Genomic DNA, 15,649 nt, shown 5'->3' with positions numbered 1-15,649 from the left:
TTCTTTTTTTTGGCAGTTGGTTGCTTAGGTTGCGGGATGTGTATGATTACTATGATTTATTTCTTTATGAAATTTTTTATTTTAAGTTTATTCTTGGCAGGTAAATTTATTTTGCAACCTTTTTTAAGAAAACCAAAACAAGAGTCAAAGGATCCAATCTTCACTGGTTTGGTGAATAATTTGTTTCCCCAGCTGCGTGGGTTCAAGTCTCCAGAAACATGTTGTAACCGATTTGTTTGTAAAATTTATGAATAGTTGTATCTAGTGTAATAGTGGCAACAAATATTTTGAAGTTTACTGATTCTCCAGATATTCTCATTACTACTAAGAAAAAGAAAAGGAAAACCAAAACTAGAAAATAATTTATTCTATTAGAAGGTTGTAGCTAGTGCTAACAACATTATACAAAAAGATAGATTCTAAGTTTCAGTGCCCAAATTGAACAACTCTTTAATATTACATGAAGAAACTTGTAACATAGTAAAAAATAGACATTGCAGATTTTCCTGCAAGTGGTCTTTTTGACAAAAGCATCTAAGATCCTCACGATTCAAGCATTATTGTTATCAAAAGACATGAAGACTATTTCACTTCTTTCTAGCCAACATCTCCGAGAGGAAAATGCTTTGTTTCTTGATATACATCAATTCTTTTAGCTGGTGAACCATCTCTTCTACATTGAAGTCAGCTCAATAATAATTAACTGAGACTTTGTTGTTTGATGCTGAGGAGAGGGAGTCCTTTCAAAGATGAGTCCCAAATTCTACAATATACTGTATTAGACTTCCAAATTGTCAAGCCTCTATTTCTGTTGAATTAGAAAATTCACTACAGATGCACATTGAGAGAAAAGAGAACAATGAAGTCCTATTAGACTAAATATATTCCTTGTGTCTCTGTAGAGTCCTATTGAATTCTAATACCTCTCTATTTTCCATGTTTGTCCTCAAAGCACCAAACTCTGCCAACCAAACCATGCTAAAAAAGATAATTCTAGAATGAGAGCCATGGTTCAAGAGAAATAAGGAGAAGGCTACAAACACCTTGTGCATCCTCAACAAAGGACAGAAACGAGGATAAGAGACCCTTCACCATGAAATACTCAAGAAATTCCCTGCAACAAGTAGTCCATATGGAACACACACAAGAAAGGGAAATCCATAGAGAAACAGAGTTGAGAGACCACTCTCTTCCAAAGCCCTTACAAACTTCCTTCACTAGAACTGAAGAACCGAACCCAAAATATTGAAGCCAAAGCGATCACGTTTACTACAATCCTTTGCAATATTCTCAAAATTGAAATAAAATAACCAGGGCCCGAGAGAAAATATAGATAAATTGGTTACCAAGGTACCTTATGCTTGAAGGTCTCAACCGTATATGTTCCCCCTTTTCTTCCATAGCCCATTATCCCACAACTAACAAATTTTCATACTGAATCATTCACTAAGCAAGGTCGTTGTTAAGTCTTTCATGTGAGAGAGGCTCTCATGTGAATCTAATGGAGTTAGCATGTTTGATATTGAATCATGAGGGTAGTAAATGTGGATTAATGTGTGAATTTAATCCAATAACTTAGTGGGTGTTGCATGGTGAGTGCACCCAATTTGTTGTAGATCTGACCCAGAAATATATGATAACAGAAATAAACCCAAGAATAATAAGATTGAAATAGATAGAAATGATTCACTTTATTGATCAAACTCTTAAGGTAGGGCAACACCATACATTCACTCCTTAAGGAAGGAGAACACTCCACAAGCCATATGCCTGTTCATACAATAATCCTTGAATCTCTTCCATGTGGAGTCTCTAGCCTCTATATAGGCCTCATACATACAATACCATGGGTCATTACCATGGTTCGCTCATACCATCAACTAATACCATGGGCCCATTACATTATTATTAACTACTTGTGGTCCCTTACATGATATGGGTTAACCACCTTATTTATTACTATGGCCCATCCCATTATTACATTATTACCTTGGGTACCTCCCTTGGTACCCCATATTATCCCCCCTAGGTATATAACATTCCAACCCCCTAAGCATGTTTCGTCTCCAAAACATGGGAAGAACACAAATAATAAGATCGACTCAAAAGAGTAGTCCACTGGTACCATGAACATGCATCTAGCCATCCAAGAGAAAGGTGAACCCTCAATCTCGCTGGTGCCCCACTCGCTTGAGATGGAAGTTGACCGTGGCAGCTCTTCTGTGTGTAGTAGGTGGATCGTCGCTCATCGCTATCCGTCATACGGGGGTTGTTGTCCTTGTGACTACTTGGTTTCCATCTTGATGGTTGCCTTGCGGGGTGATGTGGGTGATGATATGTTGAATTTTTAACCCCCGATGTCTTTTTCTTTAATTCACCCTGCTGTGGTGCCTGTTGTGTTGTCTTCTTTTCCAATAATACTTCAACCATTGAACCCTCATCAGATGTGTCAGGACCTGTTACCTTTGCGGCTTCAGCCTCTGTTTGTGTTTGATTGTCGACCATAAACTACTCATCATCTGATATGTCAGTCCCTGTAACATCTTCTACTTCAATCTCCTTGGACTGTACCTGCTTATTAATGGAAATATCCTGTAATGTAATCTTCTTTTTATACCAAAGTTTCAGGAATTTCTTATGCACATTAATATTTATAGTACCCACTAATTCCATCCAAGGGTATCCCAAAACAACATCCATGTTATCCATATCTGAAGCATAAAAATCACCATGAAACACATACTTATCCATAGAAAGTTTCAAATCCTTATAAATTTGAACATCCTTATCATCAACCTGTGTATTTTCAATACGTTTTGCTGGGACTTGCAATTTTTTTGCCAAGTTGACATTTATGAGATTTTGCTGGCAACTCGGATTTATAGACACAATGATTTTCTCCTTCTGAATCAATCCATGAACCTGCAATAAGGATATACCAGTAGGAAATAACCCCACATGTTTCTCCTTATCTTGTTTTCTAGCATGAGACCATCTGTCTAAAAGTAATTTTTCAAATTCTTCATCGGGCAGGTTGGAACACTTCTTTTGGTTAAGTAATCCCCACCATGTGGCCGCCTCATCTCTAAAATCCTCCACTGCCCACAATTTCCAATTGTTTTTCCATACCCACTTCTTTTGTTTTATGTATTCTTCAATAGTAGGACCACTATCTTTTCCTGTAAAATAAAGATACTTGATAAAAGCCATGAAGAGAGTTTTGAAAAAAAAACACTTACGTGGCGAAAATTTGAAATTGTCACAGTTTAGTCAATATTGCTCAGAATCCTTATTATGACCTATTTTTGGAAATGGAACAACCACTCTGCATCTGTCCATGTGATAAAAATTTTGATCCAGGCAATGAAATTTCAAATCTTTGCTGCAACTCTCCCGCCGTCACCAAAATTTCTGCAAAAAAGAGCTGATTTTAAATCAGCGATATCTCCCTCATCCGGACTCAAATTCGACTGATTTGTTTTTGAAATTGGGTAATTTTTCTCAAACAATTCAGATCTACAATTAAATTTTGTAGATATTGCACCAGGACATCTAGATCTATGCTGCAAACTCGATGCCCCGAAAAATTGTCTACAACACCACTGATTTTTAGATCAATGATATCTCCTTCATCCGGACTCCGATTCGACCGATTTTTTTTTTTTAAATCGGGTATTTTTCACATAGAATCCAGATATGCAATTAAAATTTACAGATCTTGCACCAAAACTTATAGATCTGATCTGCAAACTCGCCACCCCCGAATCCTTGCAAAAAAAAAAAAAAAAAAAAAAATTCTCCACGGTTTGCCCAAGAAAGTGCTCTGATACCACTTGTTATAGATCTAATCCCAAAGATATATGAGAATAGAAATAACCCAAGAATAATAAGATCCAAATATAGATAGAAATGATTCACTTTATTGATCAAACCCTTAAGGTAGGGCAACACCATACATTCACTCCTTAAGGAAGGAGAACACTCCACAACCCATATGCATGTTCATACAATAATTCTTGACTCTCTTCCATGTGGAGTCTCTAGCCTCTATATAGGCCTCATACATACAATACCATGGGTCATTACCATGGTTCCCTCATACCATCAACTAATACCATGGGCCCATTACATTATTATTAACTACTTGTGGTCCCTTACATGATATGGGTTAACCACCTAATTTATTACTGTGGCCCATCCCATTATTACATTATTACCTTGGGTACCTCCCTTGGTACCCCATATTATCCCCCTAGGTATATAACACAATTTTTTTCAAACCGACCTTTGGTTAGTTTGGTGGCCTCCTTCTTCTTCTTTTTCATCTTCTTCTTCTTCATCCACATAAACACCTCATACACTACATGCCACTATGGCATTCCAACCTATTGTATAGGCTAGATATGTAGCTTTAGTCTTACCTGGTAACCTCAATGCATTCCCAGTTGGATACTTGAGATACCTTCCTAGGTATAATGGAGAAACTAGTCCCACAGTTGAGGACCATCTTCAAGCTTTTCTAGACTTTACAGATAACATGAATATTGAACAAGAACATGTTTACATGAGATTGTTTGTACCATCACTTGAAGGAAATGTAAGAATTTGTTTTAGGCAGTTACCTATAAATTCCATTAGAAATTGGGAAGAGCTTACAAACATATTTAAAAATCAATGGGGTTTAAAGAAAGATCCTCTTTACTTTCTGACTAAATTTGAAGAACTTAAAAGAAACTTTGGTGAACCTATATCAGATTTTATCAAAAGGTTCAATAAAATTTATCATAAAATGCCCCCTGATTGTAAACCCCCTGTAGCAGCAGCTAAGTCTAGGTTTTCTAAAGCCTTCAACGATGACTTTGTTGTAATTCTAAGAGAGAACTTCAATAACTCTTGAAGATATTCAGACAAATGCTATAGAGGTGGAAGCAAATAGGGCTGCTTCGACTTCATTGAAAGCTAAAGAGGAAAAGGCCCAATGAAAACTCAAATCTATTCAAGAAGCCTCTAGTTCCTCTAGTTCTTCTAATACTAAAACTGAAGATTCTAAAATAGATGAAATAACTTCTCTTCTTAGAAATCTATCTAATAGAATTTCCAAGATTGAGACTCAACCTAGGACAGTTCAAAAAACAGTTACCAGACCCAAAAATCAAAATCAATGTTAGTATAGAAGGAATCCACAATTACAAATTCTTTAGAGACCTAGTAATGATTAGCAGGTTCCCACTCCTCTACTAATATATTACCAACAACCTAATGAAAATACTATGAATATTACTGAAGTTATAAACAACATGGATACTTCTTCTAATCAAATAGTTATGATTCCTCTCTCACAACAAAATCAGGTTCAAGAAGATCAAGAATCCTCATAGGTTTGTAAATACCATGCCTTCTCTAAATTTTTAATTGCGGAGTTGAACAAAATATATGATCTTAGGCCTAGACCCGGCCTTGGAAGACCTCCTAAGGAGACTCCAATAATTGAACCTCGTACCAAAGCTGTTGAAACTCAAAAAAATTTTATTCAACCATTAAATCAGTCAACTGATAATGTTCAAAATGATAAAAATTCTTTGACTACATTTAATGTTGAAAAAGAGTTAGAAAGAGTTAAAATCCCAATTCCACTTTCAGAACTTTCCAAAAACCTTGGGTATGAAAATCAAGTCTCCAAATGGATACAAAACAACCTAGTTGATGTTGAAAGTGATATCATTAGTCTGCAAGATGAAAAACCAGCAATTGTCTTTGGTCCTAGCTCAGATATTATAGATGACATAGTGCCTCCTTTCTATGTAACTCTTAAGACAAATGATTCCATGTTATATAATTGTATGCTTGATTTTGGATCATCACATAACCTCATGCAAAAAACTATCATGGACCATTTGAAACATGACATAACTAGATCCTATCATGACTTGTACACCTTTGATTCTAAAAGGGTGCCTTGTTTAGGGTTGATTAAGGATTTAGTAGTCACCCTTGCCCAAATTCAAGTGAAAAGTGCAGTGCTTGATATAGTTGTCCCAAACATCCCTTCCAAATTTGGAATGCTTCTTTCTAGGTCTTGTTGTACCAAATTAGGGGGAACTCTTTAGATGGATATGTCTTATGCCACTATTCCAGTTTATGGGGGAGAACAACTAAGGCTATATAGAGAGGTAAGATTTGTGCACACTGTTTGAAAAACTGGCCAGCCAAGGAACCATCTCATTTATGAAAATGATCAGGATTTTGGTTGCTTTCAACACTCTTCAAACCAAATACATGAAACTCAAGTTAAAATAGAAGATGTAATTGAAGTCCTATACCAAATCAAACTGATGTATGGAAACTATATTTTGATGGTTCTTGTACAAAAGATGGGGCAAGAGCTGGGGTAGTTTTAATTTCACCAAAAAAATAAAATATCTCCCAACCATGCAAACTCGACTTCGAATTTACCAATAATGTGGCTAAATATGAAGCTTTTCTTTTAGGACTTCAGTTAGCCAAAAGTGTAAAAGTTCAAAACTTAAGTGTTTTTACTGATTTAGAGCTTATTGTCAAACAGGTGAGAAATATTTTCCAGATTAAGCATCTTAGAATTAGGTCCTATCGAAATGAAGTTTGGGATTCAGTTTAAAACTTTTTTGATGCTTTTCATTTTACTTATATTCCAAGGGATCAGAATATTCATGTAGATTCCTTAGCTGTTTCTACTAGTTCATTTAAAATTCCTGATCATACCAATGTACTCTATCAAATACAAGTCAAGTACAGACCATCCTTCCCAGACAATCTAAAACACTGGCAGATATTTGAAGATGATGAAAATTTGAAATCTTTTCTGCAGGTTATATATGATTTTTCAATTCTACAAATTGATGAAGATAGAACGGAAATAGATGAAAATACAAATGGAAATGATACTTCAAATTTCAATTCAAAAATTGTTGATCATGACAATATTCAATTTTCTAACAATTCTATTCCCAAAGTCCTCATTCCTTTAGAAAAATTGTTTGATCAAAATGATGTCCTCAGAAACCATCAGTCCATTTCTTCACAAGATGACATAGAAGAAATTAATATTGGAACAGATGATGATATTAAAAACATTAAAATCTATGCATCTCTAGATCCTGAGATCAAAGCTCAATTTCTTAAGTTACTTCAAACTTATAAGGATGTTTTTGCATGGACCTATGCTGATCTAAAAACCTATGATACTTCATTAATACAACATAAGATTCCTTTAAGGCCAGAAGCAGTTCCTTATCAACGGAAAATTAGGAGGATCAATCCAACTCTTCTACCAACTATAGAAAAGGAAATTAAGAAAATGCTAGATGCCCAAATCATTCTCCCTCTTAGATATTCTAATTGAGTTGCAACTTTAGTTCCTATTAGAAAGAGGAATGGAGAAATTAGACTCTGTGTGGACTTTAGAGATTTGAACAAGGCATCATTAAAAGATAACTATCCTTTGCCCAAAATGGATCAGTTACTTCAAATGGTGTCAAGAGCACAAATAATTTCTATGCCTGATGGTTTTTAAGTCTATAATCAGGTAAATTTTGATTCAGCAGACAGAGAGAAGAAAGCCTTTGCCACACCCTCGGGTACATTCATGTATGCTAGGATGCCATTTGGATTAACCTATGCTAGAGATACATTTCAGAGAGTTATGGATGTAGCTTTTGTGGGTCAGGTAAATAAATTTGTAGTCATTTATCTTGGTGACATAACTACTTTTTCTAAATCTAATCAGGAACATCTAAAGCACTTGATGAAGGTTTTTGACAGGTGTAGAAATTTTGGAATATCATTGAATCCTAAAAATCCTCTCTTTTCTATTAAATAAGGTAAACTGTTGGGCCATATAATTTCAAAATCAAGAGTAGTGATTGATCCCAAGTGTGTGTCTACCATTGAAACATTGACCTTACCTAGAAACAAGAAGGAGATTCAAGATTTTCTATGAAATATTAATTATTTACGGAGATTCATCCCAAATTATGCTGAGATTGTAAAATGTATAGCTGGCATGCTCTGAAAGGATCATGAAGTTAAATGGATTGTCTCTTCCAAGCATGCCTTTGATCAAATCAAAAAAGTTATCTTTGAAGCTCCCACCTTGGCCAACCCTGATTACACTAAACCATTTAGTATCTTTTCCTTTGCCTCAGAAACAACCCTTGCTGATGTTTTACTACAAAAGAATGAAGATTCCCATGACCAACCCATAACCTTTTTGAGTAAGGTTACGAGATATATCGAGCCTAAGTATGACATAATTGAGAAGCAAGCCTATGCCCTTATTTAAGCCCTGAAATCATTCAAGATGTATGTCCTACATTCTCCTATTACTGCTTATGTTCCTAATAGTGCTGTGAAAATTGTTTTAACCCAAGCAGAGACTAATGGAAAAAGAGGTAGATGGATCACTCAAATTCTGGAGTTTGATCTAACTATCAAAACTACCAAGCTAGTAAAAGGCCAAGGATTAGCTAAGCTTCTAGCTGAATCCAACTGTACAGTGCTTGGAATCAATTATGTTTTAGAGATACAAGGGAAGAATCCACAAGAAAATTCCCTTCATCCCGAAGAAAATAATACACGAGAACCTTTACCTTTAGATCAGATCATCCCTTTACACATTGATGACAAATTTATGTTGTCAGATTGGTACCAAGACATTATAAATTTCTTAATCCATTTTGAATATCCAACATCATTCTCCAAAAGCCAACATAAAACTCTCAAACTGAAAGCAGTCGAGTATTGTATCATAAATGCAAATTTGTACTTGAAAGATCCACTAAATATTTTATTATTATGTTTAACAGAATCAGAAACTGAAGGAAGCATTGACCAGTTTCATACAGGATTTTGTGGAGGAAATTATGCTTGAAGAGAAACACCATATAAGATACCAAGGGGAGGATTTTATTGGCCAACAATGTTCTTACAAGTAGGAGTAGAGGTCAGAGGATGTGTTCCTTGTCAAATGTTTGCTGGTAAGAAAAAACTAGTAGCTCTTCCACTGGTTCCATCAATAGTCTCAGAACCTTTTAGCCAATGGGGATTAGATTTTATTGTAGAGATTCATCATATTTCAAGTAATCAACATAGAAGGATCCTTACTATAATAGACTACTTCAATAAATGGGTGGAAACAATTCCAGTGAGAAATGCTACTTATTCAGTAGTAATCAAATTTATTGAAGAGAACATCTTAACTATATTTGGTTGCCCAACTCAAATTGTCACTGATAATGAAGCAACTTTTTCTAGCATTAAAATGATTGATTTTTTCCATAAATATCATATTTTGTTACATAATTCAACTCCATATTACCCACAAGGTAATGGCCTTGCAGAATTCTCCAATAAAAGTCTGGTAAAGGTAATAAAAAAGACTCTAGTAGATCATAAAAAGATCTGGGACTCTCATTTAATTTATGCAGTATGGAAAACAGAATTACCCCAAAGAGATCTACTAGAAAATATCCTTTTCAGTTAGTTTATGGGAAAGATGCAATCTTCCCTACCAATTTGGCCTTCCATGTTTTAAAATTCCTACAGGATTCAATAGATGAACCTGATGATTATTCTAGGAGAATAAATCAGATTATTGAACTAAATGAAAAGAGAGATGAAGTTCAATACAAATTGAAAAAACTATCAGAGTAAAATGAAGATCATTTTTTATAGAAGAGCCAAGGAAAGAGACTTCAAGGATGGTGACCTAGTTCTAAGATGGGATTCTAGGGGAGAAGAAAAGGGGAAAATGGCAAGTTTGACAACCTTTGGTTTGGACCTTAAGCAATTGCTAAAGTAAAGGGAAACAACAATTTTGTGCTAAAAAATATTGAGGGGCTATATTCCACTTACTCTGTAAATGGAAGGTTTCTCAAACATTACATTCAGTACTGAGAAGTTGAAGTAGATTTCATTACTACCATTGTAAAAACTTCAGTTTCTTTTACTTTTCAATCCATCGGTGTGATTTTTTACAGTAGAAGACTCCATAGCCCAAGGAGAAGGCACATGGATCTAAAGGTTCTTTGCATTCTATAGGAGAAAGAAGTCCCTAGTTGGAGCCAATGTTGTATCATTTTTTGGTTTTGATAAGTTAGAATAAACTAGTCGAAAAATGAAAATATTTCTCAAAAAATGTTAAGCTAGGATGTGGACAAAAAGAATATTGAATAAAAAATGTTAGGAAATATTTTGATAACATGTCCATATCAAAGAAAATGTTAGAATAGATGCCCTAAAAAATGAAGGAAAAAATAAAATGATAGGTTAGAGGGAAAAGCAAAAAGCAATAAACTTTGAAAGTGTGAAAGTCTATGTGCCACTACTGTTTAATATATTATGCAAGATAATTGTTGTGTGCAACTTGTCATAAATGTCACAACCAATGACAATCAAATAATTTAATATTGACTAGTTCATGCTTTAAATTTCATTTTTATAGTTAGAGAATAAATATCTAGCTAAACTGTTTAATCTTGGCAGATCAGTAGTTAGGTAGAGAATAATAAGGAGCTCATCAGTTTAATTTGAAAGCCCTTGGATGTTATAAGGTTAGAATTAGATAGTTTTCTTTTCAAAAGAAAAAGGAAAGAAAAGGGTATGCTAGCTGAAATGCACCCAATTAAGTGAAGATAAAATGTTAGGGTAAGTAAATGGGTAGGTAGAAGAAAATTTGTAGTACATTTACCATGCTTGATCATGTGTTTCAGTGTGTAGGAGCAGTTGTGAAAGTGAAAAGATGTTCACAAGTTGATTTGGTTAAATTTCCCTTATTCATTTCGTTCCCCACTACATCCTTACTAATTTCCTCCTCATCCCTTCATTTCCACCTTTTCGTTTCATTTTTACCCTTTCCCTTGGTTTCACACATTTTCCTAGCAATTTACCTTCCAACTCATTCCCCTACCTAAAAACTCCTTTTCCCTACTGTGAAACCCATTCCCCTTTGAAGAAATCACATTCCCTTGTAAATTCCCTAAAAACCCATAAAATCTGTTATCCTAAGTTTTATTCCCCCCTTCGCTTTATTTAACTTTAACTCCGCCAATATACCTATTTAACTCATATCCACTAAGTTTTAACCCCGATCCCACTCCACTAACCCATCGCGATATGTTTAACCCATACTTTCTTCATTAAAAATAGTTACAAATCCTTTGTAATTATTCCCTGGGCCCACTAATCTCTGTGCCTAATCCCTCCATGCATCTCGTCTGCGTAAGAGCCATCCAATCACCTGCTACCATATTTAAAAATCCACAACCATATCGCACGCTCCCAATCTCCGATCTTTAAAGGCTCAAGAGCACGTGAACTTCGTGGTTTTGCTCGGGCCCCTTGTGGTTATGTGTCATTCCCACGTTAACTCGCGTGCCCTCGAAGAAAAACCACCCCACGGCCAAAATAGATGCGATGAACCTCTGAAACCGCTCCCCCGCGTACAGTAAAACCATCCATTGTTCACTTTGCACCAAATTTTAAAAAAAGTAAATTGTTTACCCATTTAAACGTGAAAATGCTCATGTTCACTCCTTTCGCTCGTTTTTTTATTAAAACTTGTATAACCCTCCTATGCCACCGTAACCCTCTGCAACCGATTTAACCACTATTTACCTCCTGAAAACACTCCAGACTCCATCCACAAACCTTTCAACTCAAATGAAGCCATTGTGGCCCTCCCTATCAACCTGTGTTTTTCTTAACAATTGTTGTATTTTTCTGGTGATTAGTAGAAGAACAAGAGACCTAGACAAACATTTTTTATACTAATCAAAAAATTTGTTTATTCCAGATTCTTGAGAAATGAATTCAAATGATTTTCCTGTACAAACAGAAACCAGGTTTAAACCAAAGATAGAGTAGAAGGAAACTTTTACATAGTAAAAGTTAAAATAGAGGAGGCAGATAAAGAAATACAAATGTAAGGTCATAAGTGAATATGAACTCTAGTGTGAATATCAAACAGACAAGCAACTTAAAGGGAAAAATATCAAAGACCAAAGCCAACAGAACCTAAATAACAGGGACAACAAGCAGTAGTTCAATAGTTGTCTCTATCTTCTTGCATGAAGATATTCCCTTTTCCTAGAATAAATCCTTAAACAGTTTAGGATATTTTATTAGTTCTACTATTGTATAAATAACTCTCTTCTCGAGTTATTAAGGGTTCATTGTTCACCATTGAACTAGGTTGACCATTGAAAGAGAGTTCACTCTTGAAGAGGCATTTGTAAACCTTTGATGTACTAGCTTTTCTGGACCCTTAATAAAAAGAAAGGGATTCTGAATTCAGTTTTACACAGTTTGTGTTTCCTGTAAGTTTTTCCAGTGTTACACATTATGTTTTTCTTCATATTCTTATGTCTTACAAAGATACCTAGGTAGGAATAATTGTGTCTCAATTTATTCCTATAAGCTTCTGAAGTGATAATCATTAAAGAGAACGGTTTAATGAATTGTCTATTTAATTAGTTCCCTCTGAATCAATAAATCACCAGCATCTTGCTCTAAGCATAAGCATATTCTCTTGAACCTTCTGAACATCGGTAAGAGGTTTTCAAACTTATGATTGTTTAATTTTGTCTGAAAACTGCAATAATCATATTATTTTTTGTTTCTTCTCACCATTATTCAAACTTTATCATTGTTTGAAGCTTTATAGTAGCCCTCTACTTTGGGCTTAATATTATTCAAACGGTTAGGCATTATAGTGTTACATCTGTTTTATTCACTGGTCTTCCAAATTAAAACAAAATCCCCCAAAATAATTATCTTAGATGCTCTGGCATTGATAGATGGCCACTATTGTATCAAGGGTACAACAGGTTCATCCTACTATCAACCTAGAAAATCTAGAAAAAGATGTGGTAAGTAGACTTCAAATTTTCTTTGTTTTATTAACTTATAGAAAATGTTAAGTATAAAATAATTCAAAGTTCTCTTTAATTTATGGTTCTTCCTTCATGGCATGGATACATTTGTACAACTTGACTCATTCCGAAAAATTATTTTCCAGGTGTTATCACTCTGATAATTCCTTTGAAGTAATAAGAAGGAAAAACCAAAGTTAACCACTATCCGCTTTTGTAGATCGGGACCTAGCCTTCCTGATGCTTAGAAAGGGCTCTCTCTTTAAGTTTTAAATTTGTTTTAGTTAAGATGTTTTAGGCTAGCTATGATTGTTCGAGGGGTTTTGATTTTGTTTGAAACTGGGTGGTGGGATCGCTTAAACAAATGGATAAATTAATGTCTTTCAGACCATTGGGCTATGGAGTCAATTGATAAGGAAACAAGGCTGGACAAACTCACTGAAGGGGATGTTCCAAGGGCAAGATAGCAGAGTGTATTTCAGAATGTTTGAGACAGAGGGGTTAAATGGTTTCACTCGGGGTGACAGAGCAGTTAAGGGTTCTCAGACTCAGATAATGAATGAGGAAGGAAAGGGTAATCGAAATCAAAGGGCAGTTAAGAATCATTTAACCTGGATTATTTATGAAATCAATCTAAACCAAAGAGAAATTAAGAATTCTTTAAATTTAATATCACAAAAACATTCAAGTGATTAACTATTAAAACAGAGTGTGATTTAAACAAGTTCTGAAATATCCTTCCAGTTATAGCATTTAGATTGAAACACATATAAGATTATGAATAACTTTGAGAAAATGACAAAAACACATGAAAATACTTGTCTAGGACTGAATCAACACATGAATCCTTGCAACAATATTATCTTTATTAATCAATCTAGCCTACTGGCTCATTAACTGATACAATAACCTTCTGGTTCTTCTTGATCAAAAAAGTCTATAAAAATACCTAACAAAATCCACCCTACATACTTTGAATTGTGAAGTATTTATACAAAAAAATATTACAAAATATCTCAAACTAATTTGAGATTTAATCTAGGAAATAAAAATATCTTCTTGCAAGAAGATAGAGACAACCATTAAACTGCTTCATGTTGTCCCTTTTATTTTGGCACTGCTGGCTTTTATCGTTTGATTTTAGCCCTTTATGTTGCTTTGTTGTTTGATCTTTCACGCTGGAATATTCATTTACTTTTGGCTTTCATCTGATACACTTTGAGACTGATACACTTTAACTCTGTTGATTTGTCTTCATCTTTCTACCTAGTTGTTTTACTTTTACAGTTCATTAACCTTTTTACTGCATATTTCTTACAGTAAATCAGTTAATTTCTCCCATGCTTTAGCATCAGGTAATTGGATTTTTAGCATCCTCCTATATATTTCATCTTCCTCGGTGTATTAGGAAAAATTAGGCAGATTGATAAACAAGTGTTTTACCTCATGCTAGAGGTAAAACAAGTTTTCAAATGTCTGGTAGAGTACTTTGCCTATTGGCAATGCATTAATTGATGATGTATTGACCTGTTCTTTTGCTAGCTCTCTGATTTTGCTGTCATAATCCTATTGTGTCATGAGCTTGTCATTTGTCACTAAGGGACTGGGTAACCCTTTCCCTTTCAAAATTTGAAACATAGCCATAAATCTGTCAATGCCTACCTGCATATTCTGACACTTGTCCTCCAAGTTTAGCATCAAGTTTCTCTTAGAGAGGACCTTTCTCACCTCCAAAATTGTCTCTATTTTGTCCTCTATTTCCAATTCCTAAAGCTCATACTTATCTTTACTGTTAAGGAACTGGACAATTCTAGTCACATCTTCTGCATTTCTCATAATTCTCCTTTTACTCTTTGGATGGCCTCTATAGCCTTCTTTATTAAATCTATCTGTTAAAAAATCCCCTGAATAGATGGCCAAATATCGTTGGCAGATTCAATGATATTCCCTCATAGTAGTTCCTTAGCCTGCCCAAGGGGTTCCTTTAGTGTCAGGTCCTTTTCCATGGCTTTTAATCTCTCAACTATCCTGGTATCTTTTTTCACTTCTTCTTTCTGCATGATTTTGGAAAGCTTGTAATTAGTTTCCAAGATTGTCACCTTTTCTTTGAGCTTATTCATCTTTGTTTCCTGTATAGACATCTCTTCCATAGCTCTAACCAACTTGGTTGCTTCTTCACCTAATGTACCTACTACTGATGTAGACTCCGTTGAAACCTATTGTGTTGTGGCCATAGGAGCTGTGGGAGCCAATGAGGCTGCCAATGTGGAAGGAACAACTATTAAGACTGCTTGGATGACATTCACTAATGTAGCGCCAAGATCACTTTGCTTCAATTGGATTAAACTATCCAATTCCTTCTCTGTCTCCCTTAACTAATCATTTAGTTTGAGGACTAAGTCCATCAACTCTTCATGCTTGGTTTAGCTTTCTAATACTTCCTGTGTCTAGGGATGCTACAACTGAGGTATCTTCAATTACTTTTTGAGTGCTACAATGTCATCATTCTTTTTCTTGATCAGTTGTTCATCTTTCGGATCATGTCCCAATTCAATCACTAAGTCTTCTAAAGACTTGATTCTGGTGTCTTTGACCTATGAAGAGGCCTTTTCTAATTGATATTGAGCTGAAATGTTGTTCAACGAATTTTGCAACAAATGGGAAACTATGGCTTTTCCTTTAAGAGTGGATTAAATCATTTCTCGATCCTGTTTTTGAAATTCAATTTGGTCAATGGGATGAAT

General features: G+C 34.9%; 1 pseudogene; it reads left to right on the top strand.

The window, feature by feature from the left end:
- LOC149251799 (3-oxoacyl-[acyl-carrier-protein] synthase II, chloroplastic-like) overlaps positions 1-15,649 on the top strand; it is a 156,515-nt pseudogene that overhangs the window by 16,068 nt on the left and 124,798 nt on the right.

The sequence above is a fragment of the Pinus tabuliformis genome, chromosome 7 (assembly GCF_031772625.1).
Source record: "Pinus tabuliformis cultivar Carrire ecotype Pingquan chromosome 7, CPIR1, whole genome shotgun sequence".
NCBI classification, from domain to species: domain Eukaryota; kingdom Viridiplantae; phylum Streptophyta; class Pinopsida; order Pinales; family Pinaceae; genus Pinus; species Pinus tabuliformis.
This window is presented reverse-complemented; position numbering and strand designations above follow the sequence as displayed.